Here is a 25800-nt window from a genome sequence, read left to right as displayed (position 1 = left end):
ACCGGAACTCCGCTTCTGCGTGGACTACCGGGGACTCAATGAAGTCACCCGAGCCGATGCCCACCCCATTCCCCGAGCCGACGAGCATATTGACCGGCTCGGGGCTCCTCGGTTCCTCAGCACCTTCGACCTCACCTGCGGCTACTGGCAAATTGCGCTCACAGAGGGAGCCAAGGAGCAGTCCGCCTTCTCCACCCCGGATGGGCACTATCGCTTTCGTGTGATGCCCTTCGGGATGAAAAATGCCCCGGCCACCTTCCAGCGACTGGTAAATGGAGTCCTGGCCGGGCTGGAAAAATTCAGTGCGGCATATCTCGACGATATCGCAGTTTTTAGCTCCGAATGGAGTGAGCACCTCCAGCACCTCCGGAGGGTGCTGACCGCCCTGCACCAGGCAGGCCTCACCGTGAAAGCCAGCAAGTGCCAGATTGGGCAAGGTTCGGTAACCTACCTGGGGCACCACGTCGGAAGCGGGCAGGTCGCCCCCCTACAGCCCAAAATCGACGCCATCCTAGCCTGGGAACCCCCCACGACCCAAACGGAGGTCCGAGCCTTTCTGGGCCTCACGGGCTACTACCGGAGATTCATCCGGAATTACGGCAGCCTGGTCGGTCCCCTCACGGGACTCACGTCCAAAAAGCAGCCCAAGAAGGTACAGTGGTCCCCTGCCTGCCAAGAGGCGTTCGAGGCCCTGAAAGCAGCCATGTGTACTGCCCCCGTCCTCCAGGCCCCCGACTACTCCAAAGAATTTGTAGTACAAACTGATGCCTCCGAGCATGGCATCGGGGCAGTCCTCTCCCAGGTAAATGACCAAGGCCTCGACCAGCCCGTAGCCTTCCTCAGCCGAAGGTTATTGCCCAGGGAACAGAGATGGAGCACCATCGAGCGCGAGGCGTTCGCCGTAGTCTGGGCCCTCAAGAAACTACGCCCTTACCTGTTCGGCACCCATTTCAAGGTCCAGACCGACCATCGCCCCTTGCGATGGCTCATGCAGATGCGAGGAGAAAACCCCAAGCTACTGCGATGGTCAATCTCCCTCCAGGGGATGGATTTCACCGTGGAACACCGCCCTGGGACTGACCATGCCAACGCCGATGGCCTCTCCCGGTTCTTCCGCCTCAGCGAAGAGAACCCCCAAGAGGATAGGTAGTTCTCTCCGGCTTTCAGCTGGGGGGGACGCGTGTTAGACCCGGCCCTCGTAACATAGCTAGACCTGACCCCTGCACCTCACACCAGCCCCCAAACCCACGGCCTAGCCGATTCTTCCCACCAGAACTCACACGCACCCAACCCGGACTTCCCATCCGTGGCCTTCCTCCTTTCGGCCACACCGGGCCTGCGTGCCCCCTTCATGCAACAAGATGGCCGCCCAGCCCCAGCGCGACCCTGGCCTAGAGGCGCCACTCCGGCTGGAGAACATCGCGCTCCCCCTGGGATGAGAGAGGGAGGAGCAGTTTCTATCACACCTCTGCGCTTCCCTGGGAAGGTGGGTTTCGATCGACCTGCCGGCCTCCCCGAGGGCTGGCTCCACGCCTGCTGGGTGTCTGGGACTCCTCCCGACCCGGCCCTGGAAGGATCAAAGGACAATGGCAGGAAACCCCAACAAGCGACCCCCAGGGGACAAGACCCCTGCCTGCACCGACTCCGGACATCAAAGAGGAGGCGCCCTATAACAAGGGGTGCTCTGGGACTGTCCGGCAGATTCGCCTTGGAAACACCTGAGCCCTGCTGAGTGACTCGCGGCTCCCTGAAGATCGTAAGACCTCCGAACTTGTGCTTGAGCCCTGCTGAGTGACTCGCGGCTCACTGAAGATCGTAAGACCTCCGAACTTGTGCTTGAGCCCTGCTGAGTGACTCGCGGCTCACTGAAGATCGTAAGACCTCCGAACTTGTGCTTGAGCCCTGCTGAGTGACTCGCGGCTCCCTGAAGATCGTAAGACCTCCGAACTTGTGCTTGAGCCCTGCTGAGTGACTCGCGGCTCCCTGAAGATCGTAAGACCTCCGAACTTGTGCTTGAGCCCTGCTGAGTGACTCGCAGCTCCCACAGACTCTCGTGGTCCCGCCGGACCCCACGACGACACGCGTATCCCCCAGCTCGAGGATTGTGAGCTGTGCGCCGGGTACGCTCCTGCATTTGATTCCTAACCCCAAAGACTGTCCCGCTACCTCCTAACCCCCCTCCAAGACCTTGGGAGCCCGTGCTCTACTTGTATATATTTGGCCTTGCTGATCATAAAGATCCTACTCCTCGACCTGATAAAGATTTGCTCTTAAGAACTCCTCGTGTGGTGTCTCTCTGTCGTGTGGTGCCGAGTGTACGCTCCTAGAAGCGAGGTTCCTCCCCTGAGGAGTCTCCCGCCAGTGCCCGGCTACGATACTTCGAGGGTGGGCCTCAGGGCAGTCAGGGCCCCCCTCCGGGCCCCTCTGAGGTCGCCTTCTAACACACATATATTGAACCTATTTACTGGTTTTTGTCACTTGGCACTCATCTGGTTGGTGATGCGGGACCTTCTACCCTGCATAAGCTGACCGTCTTGCGTTGCCGAAACACAACCTGTGTCCCTTGAATCACCCTACATCCTCCTGTGCAATAGTCACACTGCTAAGTGGGAAATCAATTCAACACCCCCCCCCCCCTTTCCTGCCAGACTGTTGCCTGTTCAGTTAATCTGTGGTGACTGCACCCAGACTTCCCAGGCAGCTTTCTTGCTGTCAATGTGAGCAGATGCTGACATTGAGGAAATCTCACGCTTGCAACTTCAAACTACAGCGAATTTAAATTAATATAATACTGTGTATCTGAATGAGTCATGCACAGGTAAATGACACTTTCCCACGTGCAGTTGCTGTGAAATATTATGGACTAGTCCATCAGGCAGCCACCCCCTGGGTGGAGTCTAGCACTCCCCAAACTTCTGCTAGTGTAACCCATGTTCACGCCTCCTGTTCAGTTGAATTTAGTAGTTCATGGCACTGACCACCACAGGGCCTAATACTGGGCTGGGTATATGCGGCCCAGGGTGACCTTAAACAATCGGCTTGATATAGATGGGTGCTGACATTGCCTGGCTGAAGTGCAATACCTTTGACAATCACTCCTGACAAGGTGCGCTAATGCAGGTAGAAAAGAGTTATCCCGCTCGCCTTACTTCCATTCCCAGTTATCTGTGTATAACGCTTGTTGGAGCATGACGCTTGTGTATTTTAAAAGTGCAAATGTTCCCATAGGCATGTTGCCGCTGAATCAGGGCTATTTATTACCCCGCTTACTGATATTAATTTTAACAGCCTCAGAAAGAATGTCTGTATTGCGCCCACTATTGGAGACACCTCATCATTTCGTGGAGTGACAGTTACGCAGCTCGCCAGGCTTGCTCAGCCTCCGTCCGATCACAGATGCACAGTACCTGCTATCCAGCTGTGAGTGAAGCAAGTGAACATGTACCCATTGAGCATTTCCAAACAATGGCAGCTGGCAACCTCTGGCTCCTTTACTCCATGTATTTGTCCCTGCCTCTGAATGTTAGCTACCATTGTAATGATCGCTGTTGTTATACGTATTCAATCTGCACGATGGTTGCTCTATAGACGGAGTGTCTGGTGCAAAGAGGATGCCAGAGAGGCGGAGGAGGTATAAGTACCCTCCCCTAAACTCTGTGCAACGAGAAGTGACGCGCCTAGCGCGCCAAGGACTCCTTCTCTGAGTGCAACCCTTAGACCAGTAGAGTTGGCGTTTGTGCCCAAATAGCACTAAAGGGCCGCCCTTTTAGGTGCCCCCCTGCGGTGGTCACGGACAGCCACACTTCCTTATACCAGGTGCATAAAATACTTCTGTGGTTGGTGATCACAGGAGCCCGGGGGAGAAACCGTGAAAACAGAGAGACAGGCAACCGTGCGAAGGCAGAAAGCAGGAGTTCACAGGATAGCCACACCGCCACCAAGTCACTAAACGTAGGGTCCCTTTCTGTCCATCGGGTCTCATCAGTGCAGCCTTTAGTGCAAGATTGTCTCATTCACCGGTGCTTTCAATGTCTGTCTCTGGTACACACGCTTGTGCTGCCTCTATTGCAGTACTGAGTGTCTCTTACTAAGGCTGCATCATGTGGCCATCACTGACGCACACTTCTCACTGGTTCTGTCGCTGGTTCTACCTAGGTTTTTCTTTGGGACGGCTTCACAGATGCCTCTACGTGGCACAGATTTGGTGTTGTCTGTGTGTGGGCGTCTGCGCTGCGGTCTGTAGCTTTCTCTGCCCCACGGTCATGCCACTGGTGTTTCTGATGCGTCGCACTAGTACTGCCAGAGGACAAGTGAAGCATAGGTGGCTCCTTTAATTAGTGCTGTTTGGAGATTGGAGTACTTTGGGATTTTCAAACAGTAAGGACCCCCCTCCGCCCCGTTCAGCGTGCCGATCTACAGGCTCACTGCAACAATCTCCCCATGAATTCAGCCATAAGAAAAGTGCGTTTAAGTACTTTTTCTGAAGACTGTTTGCGCCCATGTCTGCTTTTTGTGTGTGTTTTTTCCTTTAAGGGCGCTACCATATTTTGCCCCCTTCACCTTCTTCCTGCTCCTTGAAACTTTCAATTCATAGACAATTAAAGAGGGCGATTGGGAGGGGGCCAAATATGGTTTTTTGCCAGGGCTCTCCAAGCAAAGGCCAGCTCTTGATAAGAGAAAAATAAAAATGAGTGATGAAAGTGTGTGCCGCACATATTAAACGTATGAGCTGGCGGCCTGAGAAACGTGCGCCACAGCAATTTAAAAAATCAAAGTAGTCCCTATACGAAGCAGATACACACCTACAGCATAACTAAGCTGTAGTTGGTCCATGCTGCTTGCCTTAAAACGGAATTTACGTTTTGGAACGCTACCCAATAATGAGCCACGAAAGCAGAGGAACACCTGAATGAACCAATGCCAAGCGGCAGGCGGGATTACCTCCATATTCTGTTTACTATAGGTCTTATGATAGCGCATGCGCTGTCTAGGCTCGACCTAAAGAATTACGCAGGCGGCACCCCAAGCCATTTTGCTGCACCGAGCGACGTCATTTTACAAGCAAAGGGATGGGTGGTGTTAAAAAAAATACGACCCATCTGTGTGCTTTTCCCCTGTGCTTGTGCACAATTGGCTGCCATGCACCAAAGGAGGCACCTTTGTGGCATGTTGCAAGAGTGCCTGAGTTGCAGGGATGATTCTTTTGTGCAGGAAGGTGTAAACAACCATTGATAGCATTAATGGCAGGAAAAAACGCCACTACTTTGCCTCCCCTGATGAGATGTAGTATTCTGACACATTCACAGCTTTACAAAACTTTGTAAATCTGGGAATGTTTCAGGTTCCATGGATGTTGCGTGGGAACACCCACAGCAACATCCACGGAACACCCCTTTCATGCAGAGTAATGCGTGAAAGGGGGCAATATTTACAAGGCCATGAAAAGTCACACTGGGTGACTTTATGTGGCCTTGGAAATATGAGCAGGTACACTGCCTTACCGGTGCATCAAAAAAGACGCACCAGTGGCGCAATGGCCTTGTAAATGAGGCTCAAAGTCTTTATGAATCAGATGTCATGGTATCAGGGATCAGCATTCTATAGGAAAGTGTAGCTGCAAAGCACAGATTGGCCCACAAAGAGGAGAAACAGGGATCACTTCAGGAGCAATCCAGACCGAACACAATAGCAGTTATCAGTCTGAAGAACAAAAGGCATAACCTGATGGTCTGATGGTTGTGAAAAGCCATACAGCAGGCACACTTGCACTGATATGCTTTCTATGATGCTGTAATTTGGGAGACAGTAAAGCTTTTATGAATCATACATCAACTAAAAGTAGCACCACTGAAAACACATGAAATAAGAAAATTACAACTAAATGGAAGTACATTTTTTATTATGAGACAACTACTCTAGTAGTTAAGGTATGGAAATAAGGTAGTATCATCTAGAGCACAGGAAAGTGCACAGAAGGGTTGGCATAGAGCCAGACATCCTTATCAAATAGGAAAATGGCCATATCTTAGTAATATACTATTAGGGGGGGCTCCAGTGCTCCAAGGTGGCCGCGCTGCAGTGAGGATCCTTAAGGCTGGGAAAGTTATCCATTGTTATCCAGAGCTTATGGGTGTCATTGCAACCATTATAAAAGCAAACAATGAAGGACCAGAACTTCATGAGCATTTTTATTAGGCTTGGGTATAATAGCCGCGGTTCACTGAGTTGGCACATCCATACTTGTCCATGGCTGCATCAGACTTGAGAATGAAATGTCACTTGTGAGGCCTGTGCCAACAAAATGGCAACAAGTAAGCTGCTGGACTTCTTGAATCCTGGTAAACCCTTGCTAGTGGGGCATCTCCCTGCTCCTGGACAGACCCTGCTGGCTGGTACCACCAGCCTGTGGGGACTGGACCTCCGTGGCAAAAGTCATGGCTTCACCCACATTTCACAAGAGATCATGAAAGCTGTTCAGCCCACACGTGACCCAGAGTCCTCTTTGGTCTGAAATCACCCTGGTCAAGGTAGAGAAAGTGATCCTGTCCAGTGCCTGCAGCCCTAGTCTGCTAGGACCAAGCCTCCCATGTGAAAGCCATGCTTCACCAACCACTCATTGGGAATCACTGGAACTGTTCAGCCTGCAAGATACTCAGACCCCTCATTGGTCAGGTGCCATTCTGTCCCAGGATGTACCTTGTGCCTGGGCATTCATGGGGGTCCCGTCTCCACGCCACATCCTGGAGGTCACAAGGTTTTTCCACCCCAGTCCATTGGGTTATGGTGACCCAAGTCGGTGCCTTCCACTTTCCTGGTGTCTGAGATGGGGGAGCTAAGGAGGGTAAGCCCCCATCCAACCCCCCTTTCCTTTTGGGCCTGCCTGGGAAGCTGTTTACCTTTGACTATTAACCCCCCATTAAGTGGGGGCTTGCAGCTGACAGAACCTAGAGGGAGACAAATGTCAGAGTTAGCACCGGTGGTGGCCCACCAGTCATCTGGTTGGTCAGCCACAGAGTGATCATCTGGTCATGAACCCACTGATTGGCCATCTGGGTGGCTAGCCGGGTGACCAGATGGCTCTTGCAGACCTGTTGACCAGAGTGCCTAAGCACAGTCAATCACGAGGCAGCGCTCAGGAGGATCCTTCCTGGATCCAGACACTAGCTTCTTGCCTCCAGGCACCTCTGCTGGTGCCCACTTTAGACATTTGGTCATTCTGCTGACCTGAAAGATATCATGCCCCCATACCTGTACCGGGCTATGCAGGACGGGAGAGGGAAGCCTCCATTCTGCACTGCACATGGAGAAGGCACCTCCCACTGGTCCATACCCCACCCCTCCCACAGTCTAGCAGCAGAGAGAACCCAGGGGGTTATGAGCACCCACTGACAGGGACAAAAGCTTGGCTGAGAGGATGACTTTCAATAGATCACAGTAAGGTTGCTGCTTTGCTGCTTATGAAACCCTAATTCAGAATCAGGTCATCTACAAACATATGATCATCTTCTTGGTGCTCCAACGACCTCACTAAACCATCCAATCAGTAGTAGCGATGGGCGGAGTGTACAAAGCCCACAAACGTAATCAGTGCAAGCTTATGAACCGCACTTACTGGGAATATCCAGTTCATGAAAAATAATTATATTCCCAAATACCTATCACAAATGGGGCTCGGAGGGATACCCGCACTTGTCGATGAAGGGTAGACACAGGCTGATCTGATCAGTAAAGTAGGTAAGTAAAATAAGTAAAGATTTAATACAGCGTGCAAATGCAGAGGCGTCCGTGCGCAGTCCTGGACGTCTAAGGAAATCACAACACTTATTGCTGAATGTCACATGATCTCTAAGAAATTAAATGCTGACCACTGGTGCAAAGAATAAAAAACAGGAAAGAGTTGACCAATCACATCAAAAAGCACTATGTAGCCAATTCTGTACAACAGACCTCCATCGAGACTAAGGTGCCTCTGGAGGAGATCAATGCATCCTCTTCCTAGTCTGGAGGAACTACCCTGAGAAGATTACAGTTACTTGATACCTTTAATCCCATTTCTGGGAATGATGAGACTGCACGTCACCAGCTTTACATAAAGTACCAATTGCAACAAGTGAACCTGATGCGCAAATTTCAACAATTACAACCTCTGCATCTGTGGTTTACTATGAACCACCAACAAAATCCTCATCAATTGAAATGATACTGCTGTAAGAAATTGTGCTATTTGAAAATGATTCTGATTCAGCTTTGAAGCAAAAGAAACAATCATCCCCCCAGTCAATAGATGAGTCAGATGAAGTAGCCATGTGGTCAATAGATCCTGATGTGTGTACAGGTTTCTGTCAAAAGTTTCTGGTCCATTAGCAGACGGAGCAGATCTCTGATATGTCATGCCTGATATGACATATTTTCTTCCATTTTCTTCTATATATCTGATAATGTTAAATTTTGGCAGAGATGGTTATCTAATTCTAGTTAGAGAGCAGTGATAAACATCTGTCAAAGCTAAGTGAAAACATGGATTTAGCAGATTTTCTTCTTGGGCCACACTCCATTGAAAATAAAAGACATGTATGCCCTGATATATGCTGCTATAAAAGAGAGTAGGAATTACACTGAAGGACAGCTGCAGAAAGAATTAGACAAAATGATAAAGTAATATTGCCAAGCACATTTAAGATTATTGACAATGGATTTCAAATACTTTCTAAATAAATATATACTATCTGAACAAATATTTCTTCAACTCTCAATCTTTTACAAAAAGATGTGAATCTTTTCAAACAACAACACGCTCAAATGAAGCCAATAAAACAATTAAACTGGGTATTACATAGTAAAAAAATGAATAACGTGTCATACCAGCTCATTTGCAAGTCAGTTGTGTTTCTCCACTATAATTTAACCTTCAAACAGAAAATGATCTCAAAGAAGGAGGCATTACACAATCTTCTATCAATAGAAGAGATAGAGAGCACTCCATTTTCGGAACAGAAGACCAGCATCTCATGTGGATTCAGCATGGAGTATTCTCCTTTTCAATTGCTAATTTTCATTTCTATATTTGTCAAAAACACACATCCATGGATTGGTATGAAAACATGCACAATACTTTTCTTCAACAACTCTGAAAATACCTTTTTGAATCAAGGTGTGGGACAAAGGACAATTCTGCTTTCATTAGTACATCGGCATGCACTAGTCCACTAGGACACTCTCCACTTTGTGATTTTATCACCTTGCACAGTGCTTGTAATCTTTGAAGTCAAGCCTTGCTTGTAAACTCCTTGTAACCTTTGAAGTCAAGCCTTGCTTGTAAACTGCTTGCATTGAAGTATACAAAAAGTATACAGTTTTGGCTGAATCTAAAATACACTTTTGTTAGTTGGTTCTGCATTTCTAATTTTTTTCACAGTAAAGAAATGAAGCCAGCATGAATACCAACATGGAAGATAATGCGTTTTATCCAACTGAACAACAATGTTGTGAAGGAATGGTCTTCTTCTATGGAGGTTAAGTGTGAACTATATAGAGAATACACACACACACACAAAGATAGATAGATAGGTAAGCTGATAGACAGAACACACACACACACATAGATAGATAGATAGCTAGATAGATAGATAGATAGATTGATAGATAGATAGATAGATAGATAGATAGATAGATAGATAGATAGATAGATAGATAGATAGATAGATAGATAGATAGATAGATAGATAGATAGATAGATAGATAGATAGATAGATAGATAGATAGATAGATAGATAGATAGATTTCTCGTAAATCTGGGCAGCGTAAAAAAGCCATGCATGTTGCTGGGAACGTCCGCAGCAACACCCATGAAACTCCCCGTTCTTGCAGATTTCTGCGTGAAAGTGGCACATATTATAAGGCCACATAACATGGCTTTATGTGAGCTTATAAATATGCCAGTAGCACATTGCGCCACCAGAATATCAAAAAAGTGACATTACGGTGGTGCAATAGTGCTGGTAGGGTCTCATAAATGAGGCCCTAAGAGTCTGATTCACAAACTGTACTTTGTTGTACTATTAATCTTACTACAAACTGCTATTCACAAACTGCAATTTTGTAGTAATGTACACCTTTGAGTAAGTTTACCACTTTTCAGCATTCACAAAGTGTACTTTTGTAATAACTTACAAGTTTTTAGAAACTTTGGGGCATATTTACAAGCCCTCACCGTCACTTTTTTTGTGACGCTCCAGTGGCGCAGGACCATTTTCCATATTGACAAGGTGGCCACCCTAAGAGGTGTATTTACAATAAAATGTCAGAGAGCTGATTTGGCCGCGCCGTGCTCCGAAATTGTAAAAATGCAGCGATGCACAGTATTCACAAGAATACAGTGCACCCCTATGTTTCTGCTGGTGCAAAAAAAGCTGCCTAGCACCCTACAGCCATGTTGCAAGGGTGCCTGCGCTGCAGGGACGATTGTTTATGTGCAGTAAGGAAAACAATCAATAATGGATTTGCACCTTCTATAGGTGCAGCACAAAATGAGGAGAAAATAATAATTTCTCCTCGTATTGCGATTCTAATGCCTGGTATAATGGCGTTCGTTTTTGGTGCTGCCTCAGCCTCGTAAATCTGGGGCAGCATCAAAATGCAATGGGTATTGCGGTGGAGTGCCCACAGCAACACCCATTGAAGGCCCCTTTGCACAGATGGCTTTCGTGGAAAGGGGCATATTTACAAGGTGTGTTAAGCCATGCAAAGTGACATAGCGCCGCCTTGTAAATATGGATAAGTGACTCTGCGCCACCAGAGTGTAAAAAAAAGTGATGTTTCAGTGGTGGTGAGGGCTTGCAAATGTGCCTCTCACTCTTTTGTAGTATTTCCCTACCGCCATTATCTATATAGACCTATCCCCCTGATGAGTACAGGCCCCAGCTAGGCCCGCAAGTACAAAGGGTTCGCCCTTCTGTGTACGAAGTACTCGAAGGAAGTTGGCACGGAAACTGCAAATACAAAGACAAAGTTTATTAACCTTCAAAGGTGGTCCTACAACCTACGCAACACTCTACAGTATTGCACAGAGTAGCACAAAGAGCTTATGCACATGGTCCCCTTTTATACACAATAGGGGGGCTCATAAGTAGGCGGATACAACATGAAGCAAGATTTATGGTCTTATATGGACATGTTCAGTGCATAATCAATACATGGGTGGAGTTAACGTTTCATGAGACCCGCGAAAACACATTCGAGCAAAGCCTAATTAGTGACAGATGTGGTCAGTTCTGAAAATGCACTGAACGCACAAAGGGTTTATTCATAGACTGTTGCTAGGCAGATCTCGGGAGTGACTAATGAAGAGGTAAGACTCTTCTCGTGCAGAGCACGTGGTTACGTGGCCATACAAGATGGCGGATGGCTAAGCAAAATGGAGTCTGAACATTAGTCAATATAAAGTAGAAAACGTAATTCAGACATGAAGAGCACATGTCTTCAGTAAATGCTTAATCATATCGCTGTTTTATTTACAACACCCCTGTCTCTCAAACTCACCTCTCTCTGTCTCTCCTTTGTCAAAATAAATTATCCCTTGCTTAAATTCACTTCTTTTTACTCTACAACTCTTTACCGTTCCCTTGCAACCTCTCTACTCTTTATATACCACTTTCTGTGTATTCCTCCATATCTCTACTTTTCTAGCACCTCTCTCTACCTAAATACTCTACTTCAACCCTTCTCGTTACACCCTACAGCTCTGTATCTACCTTCCAGTGTCCTGTATCTCATCTCGTTGCAATTTAGCTCTTTCTCAACCGCACCTCGATTTACCTCACCTTGCTCTATCTGTCTATACTTCACCTCTCTCTCACTCCTTTCTGACTTATCACTCTCTTAATCATCTCTCTACCTCATTTCTCTCTCTCTACTAGATATCTCACTCACTGCTTCATCTATGTCAACAGACATCTCTGTCACTACCTAACGTCTCATTTTAACTCACTGCACTCAATCTTTCAACCTCTGTATCAACCTCACAGAGCTTTTTCTACCTCACTTGCACCTCTCTAATATACCTCTTTTCTGTCTACACCTCATCTCTCTTTCAACCCTGCACCACTTTTCTCTTTTTACTCACTACTCTCATTACTTCACCTCCTTCTCTACGCCATTTCCCATGTTGCCCTCTCTCGACCTCATCACTCTCTAACCTTGTTCACTCACTACCTCATTCTCTAACAGTTCCCTCTCTTTGCCCCTACTGCACCTCTCTTTCTAGAATACCTCTGGCTCCCTACCTCACCCTATGTGTGGTCCACCCCACTCTGCACTTCATGCTCTCTTTAACTTGTATCCCCCACTACCTCACCTACCTCTTCTAAAATTATTTACCTCTCTGTTCTTCTCCTTGCTCCCTTCCAGTCCCATTTCTCCTACTCAGAGGAGTCTGGGGTCAATGTATAGCCAGAGAAATGTATATGCAGAGACGGTGGAGAGAAGGGACACGACAGATAAAAGAAATAAGGAAAGAATATCGGATTTCACTGATGAATGGTGAAAATCCATAGAGCTATGCTCTGATTTTCACTCTTGCAGCAAGAATACTCATTGTGAGGGGGAGATGTTTATAATCACGAATATCCGACAATCAAATCGCCAGTTCCAAGCTCTTGTGTGCATATGTCTTGTTTTAAGAATGTGCAATTGTCCATTAAACATAAAACAAGGCATGTAGATTTTGTCTTTCCTGCAATAGGAGGAACAGACTTGTTGCCACTGAATTCCACGTAAAATACTGTCTTTGTATGACAAAAAAAATCTAACTCCAACCACAGAAAAAGAAATGGCTTTGTCAATGCCTGCTCATGCTTTCAGGTGGTACTCTGCCTTCATTACAATAGCTGATGTAATACCGGAGGGGGCAATACCACTGGAGGAACAGCAATACAGCGGGTTTCAGTTCTCTCCATTTTGAGTTTCACAGGTCAGAATTGAAGATAATGCAATAATAAAGCACATTTACAACCTAAGATGCAAAACTCAGAATATTTCAGCTGTTATAGATCTGTTACAGCAGGGGGATACGGGGTGTCTAGGCCACACCAAACAACATGAGTCCCCCCCACCCCGAGGAAACAGTCAAATAGAACGCACACACAATATATATATATATATATATATATATATATATATATATATATATATATATATATATATATTATCTACTGGCGGTCGCCAGTATATAGTTATAGTTAGGGCCGTGTTTCCATAGGAAATCTGAAAATTCTATTTTGAATAACTTTGGCGCCGGTTGACGAATCCTCGTGAAATTTTCAAAACTAATGGGGCGCTCTGCTCAGCTCCTACCCTGAAATTCTTGGGGTGATTCGTCAAGCGGGGGCTGAGAAAAAAGGGGGTCCCAAAACGCGTTTTCCCCATGCATTTTCCCATAGGACCTTTAGTCGAAGGTACAGCCCGAACGGCTGAACAGAATTGCTTGAAATTTGGCAAAGAGGTAGTCCTCAGGTCAGGCATGTGCCTTTTGGATATATGGTGTCAATCTGTTCAGTAGTTCCTGAGAAAATTGCAGTTAAAAGTACATAAATATCTATAAGCGCGCACCGTGCGTGCATCGTGCCGTGCGCGAGCGTAATTCTGATTGGTGGATTCATGTCAGTCAACATTCGAATCGGTCGAAATCAGGAAGTGTCGGCCGCCATTTTGTGTGTTTTGTGTGTGACAGTGAAAAAGAAAGGTGGAGAACGTGAAAAGGGGGCAGGGTAGAGAGTGCCTGACCCCCTAGCCTTTGTCAGGGGGTCCCTGAAGCACCCCGAAGGGTGAAAAAAACATTTTATTTTTTTTTCAAAAAATCGCGGGGTGCGTGCACGGTGCGCGCACCTTACGCGCACGGTGAAAAACCTTAAAAAAATATATAACGTTTTAAACGAGCCATTACATATTACAGGATACAGTCAATCTATAACTATATACATAGGTAGCTTATTGCAAAATAAATATATAAAAAATATAATAAAACATACATAACTTAGCATTTAAAAAACCTGACAAATTCACTTAAAAAACCATAGGTTTCACACACGTTATAGTTAGGAATTACCATTCAAAAAACCTTGCAAATTCACTTAAAAACCATAGGTTTCACACATGTTATAGTTAGCTGGACATTTCACTCGTAAAAAAACAATGAAATTCCCCCGTTATAGTTTGTGCAGGCAACTATAACTCACGCGACCGCAATCCTCTGCTGATGACGTCAGATATATATATATATATATATATATATTACCTACTGGCGGTCGCCAGTAGGTAGTTATAGTTAGGACCACGTTTCCATAGGAAATCCGCAACATTCTATTTTGAATAACTTTTGCGCCGGTCGACGAATCCTTGCGAATTTTTCAAAATAGGTGGGGCGCTACGCTCCGCTCCTACCCTGAAAGTCTCGGGGGGATTCGTCAAGCGGGGGCTGAGATAAAAGGGGGTCCCAAAACGCGTTTTTCCCATGCATTTTTCCATAGGACCTTTAGACACAGCTACAGCCCGAACGGCTGAACAGAATTACTTGAAATTTGGCAGAGAGGTAGTCCTCAGGTCAAGGAAGTGCCTTTTGTAGGTTTGGTGTAAATCTGTTCAGTAGATTCTGAGAAAATAGCCTTTAAATCAATATATATATCTGAGCCAGCTTACGGTGCTCTTACGGTGCACTTACCGTACGCGTACGGTGGCGTGCGCGAGCGCGATTCTGATTGGCCCTTAGATCTTAGTAAATATTCGAATCGGTCGAAACCAGGAAGCGGCGGCCACCATTTTCTCTCTCGCACTCTGAGTGGGGCAGCATAAATGAAGCCCAAAAATGTGTAAAGGGGCAGTTTATTGAGATAATATTCACCCAGCAGTGATATACGGGCCCCCAAACAACCCCCAAGGCCAAAAAAAAATTATTTTTTTTTTTCGAAAAATCGCCGATTACGCTTACCGTACACGTACGGTAAAAATTGGTTTAAAAAAAAAAAAAATATCCACACTCTCCCCACCCCAAGTGCAAATGGTGCCCTAAGGGCACCATTTGTGCATGGCATATCAAACAAATGAAAATAATAAACAAAACATTTCACAACGATGCGCATAATATGTCCCCCATGTGCGCACGGTGCGCGAAGCGCGTCGTGCGCACATGGCCCATCCCGCATAATGTGGGCACGCGGTGCGCGCAGCGCACCGCGTGACCACCGTGCGTGCATAGCACAAACTGCGTAAAGTGGGCGCGCGTTGCGCGAAGCGCACCGCGTGCTCACCGTGCGCGCACGGAACGAACTGCGTTAACTGGGCGCGCACGCCACGAATGGCGTAAAGTAAGTTAGCATTTAAAAAAACGTACAAATTCACTGAAAAAACCATAGGTTTCACACACGTTATAGTTAGGAATTAGCATTTAAAAAACCTTGCAAATTCACTGAAAAAAACATAGGTTTCACACATGTTATAGTTAGCTGTACATTTTACTGATAAAAAACCAATGAAATTCCCCCGTTATAGTTACTGTAGGCAACTATAACTCACGCGACCGTAATCCTCTGCTGATGACATATGTGTCTTTATGAAAAAAAAATATTTGTAATATATGTATAGCTAAAATTTAATGGAAGAAGACATGGGCAAATAAGTGTCTAAATACAGTATTAGCATCAGCAGAGGATTGCGGTCGCGTGAGTTATAGTTGCCTACAGTAACTATAACGGGGGAATTTCATTGGTTTTTTATCAGTAAAATGTACAGCTAACTATAACATGTGTGAAACCTATGGTTTTTTCAGTGAATTTGCAAGGTTTTTTAAATGCTAATTCCTAACTATAACGTGTGTGAAACCTATGGTTTTTTCAGTGAATATATATATATATCACACAATTAACGCGGCACTCCAGAGTAGTTTATTGCACGATGAGTTTATTTTGCACAGCTGAACCAATGTGTTTCAGCCCTCTCACGGCTTTGCTCACGGTTGGTGAATCCCTTCTTTTGCACCGGTCGACGAATCCTTGCGAATTTTTCAAAATAGGTGGGGCGCGACGCTCCGCTCCTACCCTGAAAGTCTCGGGGGGATTCGTCAAGCGGGGGCTGAGATAAAAGGGGGTCCCAAAACGCGTTTTTCCCATGCATTTTTCCATAGGACCTTTAGACACAGCTACAGCCCGAACGGCTGAACAGAATTACTTGAAATTTGGCAGAGAGGTAGTCCTCAGGTCAAGGAAGTGCCTTTTGTAGGTTTGGTGTAAATCTGTTCAGTAGATTCTGAGAAAATAGCCTTTAAATCAATATATATATCTGAGCCAGCTTACGGTGCGCTTACGGTGCACTTACCGTACGCGTACGGTGGCGTGCGCGAGCGCGATTCTGATTGGCCCTTAGATCTTAGTAAATATTCGAATCGGTCGAAACCAGGAAGCGGCGGCCACCATTTTCTCTCTCGCACTCTGAGTGGGGCAGCATAAATGAAGCCCAAAAATGTGTAAAGGGGCAGTTTATTGAGATAATATTCACCCAGCAGTGATATACGGGCCCCCAAACAACCCCCAAGGCCAAAAAAAAATTATTATTTTTTTTCGAAAAATCGCCGATTACGCTTACCGTACACGTACGGTAAAAATTGGTTTAAAAAAAAAAAAAATATCCACACTCTCCCCACCCCAAGTGCAAATGGTGCCCTAAGGGCACCATTTGTGCATGGCATATCAAACAAATGAAAATAATAAACAAAACCTTTCACAACGATGCGCATAATATGTCCCCCATGTGCGCACGGTGCGCGAAGCGCGTCGTGCGTACATGGCCCATCCCGCATAATGTGGGCACGCGGTGCGCGCAGCGCACCGCGTGACCACCGTGCGTGCATGGCACTAACTGCGTAAAGTGGGCGCGCGTTGCGCGAAGCGCACCGCGTGCTCACCGTGCGCGCACGGAACTAACTGCGTTAACTGGGCGCGCACGCCACGAATGGCGTAAAGTAAGTTAGCATTTAAAAAAACGTACAAATTCACTGAAAAAACCATAGGTTTCACACACGTTATAGTTAGGAATTAGCATTTAAAAAACCTTGCAAATTCACTGAAAAAAACATAGGTTTCACACATGTTATAGTTAGCTGTACATTTTACTGATAAAAAACCAATGAAATTCCCCCGTTATAGTTACTGTAGGCAACTATAACTCACGCGACCGTAATCCTCTGCTGATGACATATGTGTCTTTATGAAAAAAAAATATTTGTAATATATGTATAGCTAAAATTTAATGGAAGAAGACATGGGCAAATAAGTGTCTAAATACAGTATTAGCATCAGCAGAGGATTGCGGTCGCGTGAGTTATAGTTGCCTACAGTAACTATAACGGGGGAATTTCATTGGTTTTTTATCAGTAAAATGTACAGCTAACTATAACATGTGTGAAACCTATGGTTTTTTCAGTGAATTTGCAAGGTTTTTTAAATGCTAATTCCTAACTATAACGTGTGTGAAACCTATGGTTTTTTCAGTGAATATATATATATATCACACAATTAACGCGGCACTCCAGAGTAGTTTATTGCACGATGAGTTTATTTTGCACAGCTGAACCAATGTGTTTCAGCCCTCTCACGGCTTTGCTCACGGTTGGTGAATCCCTTCTTTGTTGTACTTTTTATACCCAGTTAGCCTTAATGTGGCATTCTGGGATTTGTAGTGTCTCCATTACTTGTTCTATTACATTATTTACAAAAAGGAATTGCTACTGTTGTCATTTTTTACAGAGGACATTTTTGTATCATGATGTAGTATCAATTGACATTTTTGAAAGGTGTACATCAATGTGGATTGTCCAGTACATTTGTTAATTTTAGATTATGGGCTGACAATAATGCTCAATGTTCCCTCAATATGATGCACATATTAATTAAACAGGCTAAAATTGATGTAACAGAAATAACAAAAAAACTAGAAGAAAAGGAGACATAAATACAGAGTCAAACTGATCAAGAGGCTATTGCTAAATTGCGGAAAGAAATGGAGTCAAGATTAGAGAAATATGAAACGGAAATTCAAGAACGGAAAAAACGGAAATTTAAAAGGGACGAACAGGACTATAAATATGGCAGAATACTGACATGCGCAAAGCGGTTTGATACACTTACAAAGATCTATCCAATACAAACGTCAAAGACAACAATTGAGAGTACAAGCGCGTGTGAATCTGATCTGAGTGAAGGAGAGCCAATGAGTGGAGCAACTGCTATCCCAAAAGTCAACTTTTTAGAGGAATTGCACCTAATGCACATGGACCAGACCTTGTCACGGGGAAGAGGACGCGGAAGAAATGCAAGCAGAGGTCGAGGAAAGGGAGAAACTGTCTCACAAGCACTCGAAAAACCAGACGTGCAAAGCGCAAAAAGGAAATATCCATTGCGCAATCGCAAGTAGATAATAATCTAATTGTGAATCTCTCAAAACATACACTATCACTGGATGAAAAGGCAGCATTGAATAAAGGTTTATCTTTCTGTCTGGAAAGTCATTTTAATTACACTCAAGTGAGAATAGACCTGTACAAGTACATTCGCAAACTCAAACTAGCGAAGATACATGCCAACAAAAAGAAAAATCCAGAAATTAAAAGGGACTCACTAACCATGAGCAAAGCCGTGAGAGGGCTGAAACGCGTTGGTTGAGTTGTACAAAATAAACTCATTGTGAAAAATCTACTCTGAAGCTCTGGAATGCAGCGTTAATTGTGTGTGAAATGGATCCGGCCCTCGCGCAAAGCACCCGCTGTTCGAGCGCATTGAGCCTTGGGGATCACATTGTAGATATATACATATATATATATATACATCCACATCCATTTCTTCGACCTTAAGCCCCGACCTCAACAGGGTGGCCTTGGCGCGCGGGGACCGGAGCACCTCGCTAATATCCAACAAAGATCCTCCCTTGTGAAAGCAAAAGAAGAGCGGGAGGTGATCAGTAGCTTTAGGGAGGCCAGAAGATGTAGTAGGGACAGACACCGCAGGGAGGCTAAATTCTGAATTGCAGAACAGGAGCACTGAGGGCAGAAGCTCCATAGAGATGTCATCACTGTAGTCAGGGGTGTAGCTTAGTCAGTGAGATTTGTGGGGTGTAAATCATAAATTTCCAAAATAAAAAACAGTATGCCAAAGGGTGGATGAATGACCAAGGCTTGGGATACGCTGTTCCCATGAGGAACAGGTCCAATAATGATTTTCAATAGGTGGGCCGCAGGCTTAGTTAGTGATAAAAAAACTGTAATAAGTTAAAACCTTTTAATCAAACGAGGATGACGAGAAAAACCAACAAAGGCATAGGAGATCCAACTGAGGGTAAAGCTACATCCCTGACAGTAGCAACAGAAGAGCATAATAGTCAAGCTGAGGGGATGTTTGGAAGCGCAGGGAGACCGAGCAGCTGAGCGAATAACGAGAAAGGGAATGCAAGTCAGCCAGGACATTCAAGGTGACTTTGAGTTATATGGAGGCCAATATCTGCAGTGTCAGGATAAGAATGCTTGGTACTCTGGATCCCAACAAGATGTCAAGGGAAGCCAGAAATAGCAGAAGAAGTATAGGTGAATGGGGACCTAGCAGATGTGAAACACCTAAGAGTAAAGAGATCCCTCAGCCCAGTAACATCAGTGAGGTAATGAGCTGTGGTGGGAGCCATTGGCTTCAGGATGTTCCGGGTTGTGCAATGACAGATCAAATGAGAAGGGAGAAGGAGGAGCGGGAGCCGCTAAGAAGCAAAGAACAGCAGTGGAAGTCAAGGGCAGTGGAAGTGCATGGGCTTAATCTAGCTGAGAAGCTGGAGGGAGGGCACAATAGAAGAGCGCGAGGCCCAGGAATTCCAGGCTCTCCAAAACCCAAAATGAAACCAAGGGCTACAAGTAGCCCAAACGATTTAGGGAGATCAGGACCCGACAAAAGGGCAGGTGGGGGTAGGTGTAGGTGAAGTTAAAGCAAGGTTGATGCCAAGAGTTGCAGTGATCCCAGAACCCCAATGGAACACTCATATGTGAGCTGCAGTGATGCTGATACCTAGAGGGAACCCTCAGCCCAGAAGCTGCAGAGACAGCAGTCGATAAAGGGGGCACTGGACAGACCCCAGCCCTGGAGTTGTGGGAGTGCCAGTGGCTCAGGGAGACCATCAGTCCAGCAGTTGCAGAGACACCAGAAGCGTATGGGGTCTTCAGTCCATGAGCTGAACTGATGCTAAGAACTAAAGGGACACCGCCTCTTGAGTTTGAGCTGGTATTTACAAACTGTGATGTTCACCTCCACGGGCACCTTCGTGCTAAATATCCAATCAAGAAATGTGTACGTTATGTGACAGGAAAAGCATCCTTTTTTTGTCCAAGTACTTGACAAATCAGGAATATTTTTAGGGATTTTCTGAAGCTGAGGTGATCTTGAATTTACTGTCGTTGTTCAGTTGTTACAGAGGTTAGAACTGAAAGTGAGAAACACAAGGGTGTGCCTACCACAAGATGTGTGCTTGGCCTGTGGAATACATAAAAGAAGATGAGACTACGAATGATCTCAAAGTCTTGTAATGAGAAAAATACTACTTGAACCATGTACACCAACCACCTGAATCAAATACAAGCTGTTGAACTGGACCCTCTGCTGAAGAGAGAGGAAGTGCAGTACTCTGGGAGTCTTTGATGCTACCATCTGGACAGAAGTGTTCTGAATCTGTTGTAATTTGGGAAGGGCGAGATAAAGACTATCGCAGCTGGAGTTTCAAAAGGACACAAGAGACTATAGTCTCAGCATAGTATTACAGAAGGAGAAACGATCTTCCCCATCAGATGGAAAGAAGACGTGGACAATGCAGTAATGTACACCTAGAAAGACAGATCCTCATTCAAAGTTACTCCGAAATCATTAACTCCGCTAGTTGTCAGAGGAGGTTTCCCCAGAGTGGATGGTCATCAACTTCAGTGACATCATCCTAGGAATGCAGGGAAGTCAATATCTGAAGTGGTAGAACACGCGAGAAGGACACCCAGGGATTTCAAAGAGGACAATTGGTAACAAAAAAACACCAATCAAGGAGTTGCTGTGGGTCCGTACAGTGCATTGAGGTGTGGCGGTGCAGCGAGGTTTGGAGCTGCAGAGGACACCAGAGAGTGCACGGAGTTCGAGGAGCTGCAACCAGAGCCAGGAGATGCAAGGAGGGCTTGAATGGAGGAGATCAAAGGAGCTCTTGGGAAGCCGTGGACCCCAATCAAAATGTGAAACTAAGGAGCTGTGGGAACACGATGTCTTGCGATGGTAGGAAAAAGTTAAACAATGCTTCGAGCTGTAGGCACAATATAGAAGGACAAAGTCAGGAACTGCAACTAAACCAAAATCTGACCAGAGGCTAAGACCTGAGAAGAGACCAGGAATGCAGGGATAGGGGCAGGTGGAATGGTGGGGAAAAGTTGCAAGAAAGCCATGAGCTAAATAGAGCCCTCGGCCAATGAGTCAATTCAATTAAATTCAGGCCATTTGTAGAGCACACAGCTACCTCTGGAGAGGTGTCCCGGCACTGGCGACCAGACCGAAGGGAGGAAAAGAACAGCGCTCAGCGCTCAGATCTGTGGCAAACAAGAAGGTTTTGAGTCACAGTGAGAGCCAAGAGTTGTAGGGAGGCTAAGGCCTGAAGCAAGCCATCAGCACTAAGAGTAGAACATGTGAGCAGAGCTACAGGAGGCACAGGGATCAATGGTCATTGCAGTGTAAATTATTGATATCTTGTACATTGTCCCACGAGACTGCAAATCTGTGCTCTTTGTGTGTTTAATAATACCCTAAAGTCACTGGCATGTAGTATTTTCATTTTTGACGCTATCTAATGCGCTTATCTATTTATTTATTTATAAATTTTATATAGCCCAAACTTGTTCCGAAGATATCAGGTATCAGAGTGCTTTACATGAGCACCAGTTGTGTTACATAAGGACACATTCATGTTTGTTAGGCACAGGAAGATTACGTGATTTGCCCAGAATCACAGGATGTTGAGCGTCATTGCCGAGACTCAAACCCGCTTCCCCAGATTTGACTTTGACTGCCCTACCTGTTAGGCCACATTCTCTCCCCTTGCATCCTCTCCCCTTTATTGGCATCACTCCGAGTGCCTGTCAGCAAGGCCTGTTTTAAACCACACTGTACATAAGCCCCTGCATGGAAACTTTCCAGGTGGCTTATTTCACCCACCAAGATGCGTGACCGACTGTCCCCGACTGTCCCCAATACATGCCTGGCCTGTGCAGATTCAAATCCTGTTCCCTGGAGAACCTGCTGAAATATGTGTGAGGAATATCCACCAGGCCAGTGTGAATGTGCACACTACCTGTAAGAATGCTCCTTATTGGAAGGATGCTGTTCTAAAACGCTTCAACCACAGTGATACTAGTGAGCTACATGACTCAGACATCAACAAACCACGAAGTATCAGAACAACTAAAACAATTTTTTTCTTGCATATGATATTATTGTCATTATAACCCTGCTCTCTGTAAATTTGTAAAGCGATCTGATACCCCAAGGGTCATGTTTGCGCTATTAAAAACTATCAAAATAAACAATCTAATAAACTAAAACTAAGAAAGTGGTAACACTTTAACACTTTACATGACTAGAATTAGCAGCTACTCAACACTATAAAGTGCTTGTAATGAGATCAGGCCCGGTGTTGTCCGTACAGTGTATTTCCAATTCATGCTACATCACAATAATTGTGTTGTATTATTCATACCATCCTCTACTTTAATATTCCATCTGAGTGCTATTCCTATTAATGATTTATGCATCTAATTTACCCAAAATTACAAAACTAATTCACCAATTCAGAAATGTATATTCCCATCGTTTGTCATCATAATCTAGCATTTAGCTATATTACAGTATTTGCAGAGCAAATCAGAAATGTTTCCTCTCACCAGCACGTTTGCTGTGTTCATAGCGACAATTTCTTTGCGATGTTCATTTGAGCATGAGGTTGCTATTTCCCATTTCATCACTGCAATGTTTATCTTAATATGTAAAATGAACCATTGATGGACGGAATGCAGAACAATGTCATACATTCACCCCAGTACAGAGATCTGGGCCTAAATCCATCGTATTTTTGCTCACCATGCCATTCCAGTTTGGACCCAACCATATGCAAATCATGCTTGACCCTGCGCCCACTGGGAACAATCCTGCCTGAACTGCCAGGCCAGGTCCTCCCTGGACTGGAAACAAGCATCCTAGGACCGGTTTCGGGCTTTCTGCCCTCATCAGCCAGGATAGCTTGACTCCAGTGGCATGGAGAGCACGGGACCCACGTCTGGGCATACCCGTCCCACTCGGAGTGACAAATGCAAAAAGAACAATTGATGGACAGAATGCAGAACAATGTCATACATTCACCCCAGTACAGAGATCTGGGCCTAAATCCCTTGTTTTTTTGCTCACCATGCCATTCCAGTTTGGACCCAGCTATATGACTGGGGGTGAGTGTCTGGAAAGTCTCAGTGCTCCGTCCACCATCTCCTTGTGTTTGCTTTGTTCGCCCGAAGTTGGCAGGGTATGCCCAGACCTGGGTCTCTTGCTCACTTTGTTAGTGGATTCAAGCTAGCCTGGCTGATGAGGGCTGTTAGCCCAAAACTGGTCCCAGGATGCTTGTTTCCAGTCCAGGTGTTGGGACCAGCCGCCAGCGGTGCGGTGGTCCCGCACCACCAATTAGGATGCGACCACCACCCTGGCGGTCGCATTCCGTATTGTTAACATTGCAGCGGGTGCTGCTGTGAGCAGCACCTGCCGCAATGCCAAAAATACATGTTGTACATTACCATGCACAACGTGGCTGGCACCGCGCGGTGCCTGCCACCTTGTGCATGGCAATGAGGGGGGTACCATAGGTACCCCCCAAGTGCAGCCCCCCACCCTGCCCAGGGCCTGCAAGGGGCCCCCAAAGCAATTCCTGTCAGCCTTTCCTTGGCGGCATTGCTGCCATGGAAAGGCCTTAACCACCAGGCATCATAATATGGATGGCGGTGCCTTCCAGGTACATCTGGCCCTAGATGACTGCTGAAGAACTAGCCTCTGTAATTGGTCTGATCCCTTCTGCCATAAAGTGCAACACTGTCTGAAGACAGAAATGACGTCTAGCGAGGGTAACAGTCTATACTTGCTTGTTTGAGGAGTTCTCTGAGGACTGGTGGAAAGCCTCTACTGTGGCATGTCCAATTTGCCTCTTAGATTAGTTTTGCCTTGTGTCACCTTGGGCAACTCTTTCAAGAATAAATGTAAAAGATTGTTTTGGACCATGGCAGATTGGGTTGAGGGTCTGCAATGATTTGTCAGCATTTTTGCATGGTACTCAAAGGCAACTGTAAATTTTCACTGCCAGGTTCTCAATTTACTTGCTTCTTCTTGGCCTCGTGCGCTACTCATGTTTTCCTTGAATATCAGACATCAAGTGACATAATTGAAGCAAACACGTCTTTTTGTCCAACATGCATTATATAGACAGTGAATTTAAATGAAATTCCAAGAGATTCGCTTCTGCTCACATGAAGAAATTGCCCGCTAATCGCGAAATGACAGGTACAGTCAGTTTTGAGGGGTGCATGTGGTTCTCACCAGCAGCATGCAATCGAGGACGAACCACATAAGCTCAATACCTGCCTGGATCATGAGTGGTTTAGGCAGTCCTATGGATGTTGTTTACCAGAGAGGACCACTAGAACTGTCAGAACTGGAATTCTGTCAGCAGATTAATTAAATAACAGGTTTCTTTGGCACATTGTGCAGTTCTGTGAAAGATTTTCATCACACCCCTGCCCATTATATCCACTTCCCAACCACAACGAAGTAACCATCCAACAAAACCAACCAGAGAACAATACTAGAAAACATAATTCTAACCAACTCCAATCCTTGAATACTAGCACACTCCAAGAGATGCACCGCGCTATAGACAAGTGGGGTACCTGAAATAAATTGTGGGTCAGAACATCAAGTGTGAGTATATTGTTTTTTTTGTAAATTGTATTAAAGTTAGAAATATCTTTGTTTGAATTATCAATGTATATAGGATCGTTGTTATTAATGGTGATATGTATGTATTAATCAAATCTATATATAAATTACTGTGTGTTATTTGTTATTTATTGTTATAAGTTTTTTATATTTTGGATTGTGGGTTTATTGGGGAATTTAGTGGGTAGTGTTTTATTTTAGAAAAATTCTATTTTATATACATAGTATTCATTAATTATATTATTACATTTTTATTTCTTTAAACTGTTGCATTTTTTCTTGGATGTGCTGGTTATCGGGGGAATTTGGGTGGCTAATGTGTTATGTTATTTAGACAAAAGATGTTCTAAATTATTAAAATAATTCAAGTAATTCAATCTTAATTATGCTATGTATTGAGTAAAAATAATTTAAAAACAATATTAAATATATTTGGTCAAATGTATACATTTATTTTAAATGTGGACAAAAAATCGGTTTTCCATTTTTTCATTCGAATTGGGTGTATAGTTAATGATTATTCTGAAGATTAGTTGAATCACTTTGGGGTGATTAATTTGATAACATACTATCCTTATTTTATTTTTGAAAAAATTATGGACAAATTATTTTGCCTTTATTTAGCCTTGAATCCAAAATATTTTACAAATATATATATTAACTGAATCAAATTTTGATTTTTATTGACATTATTTAAAAAAAAAATGGATTTCTTTGAATTTATATTTTTCTC

The sequence above is a fragment of the Triturus cristatus genome, chromosome 5_2 (genome assembly GCF_964204655.1).
Source record: "Triturus cristatus chromosome 5_2, aTriCri1.1, whole genome shotgun sequence".
In the NCBI taxonomy this organism is placed as follows: Eukaryota; Metazoa; Chordata; class Amphibia; order Caudata; family Salamandridae; genus Triturus; species Triturus cristatus.
Note: the sequence above shows the minus strand (reverse complement) of the source record.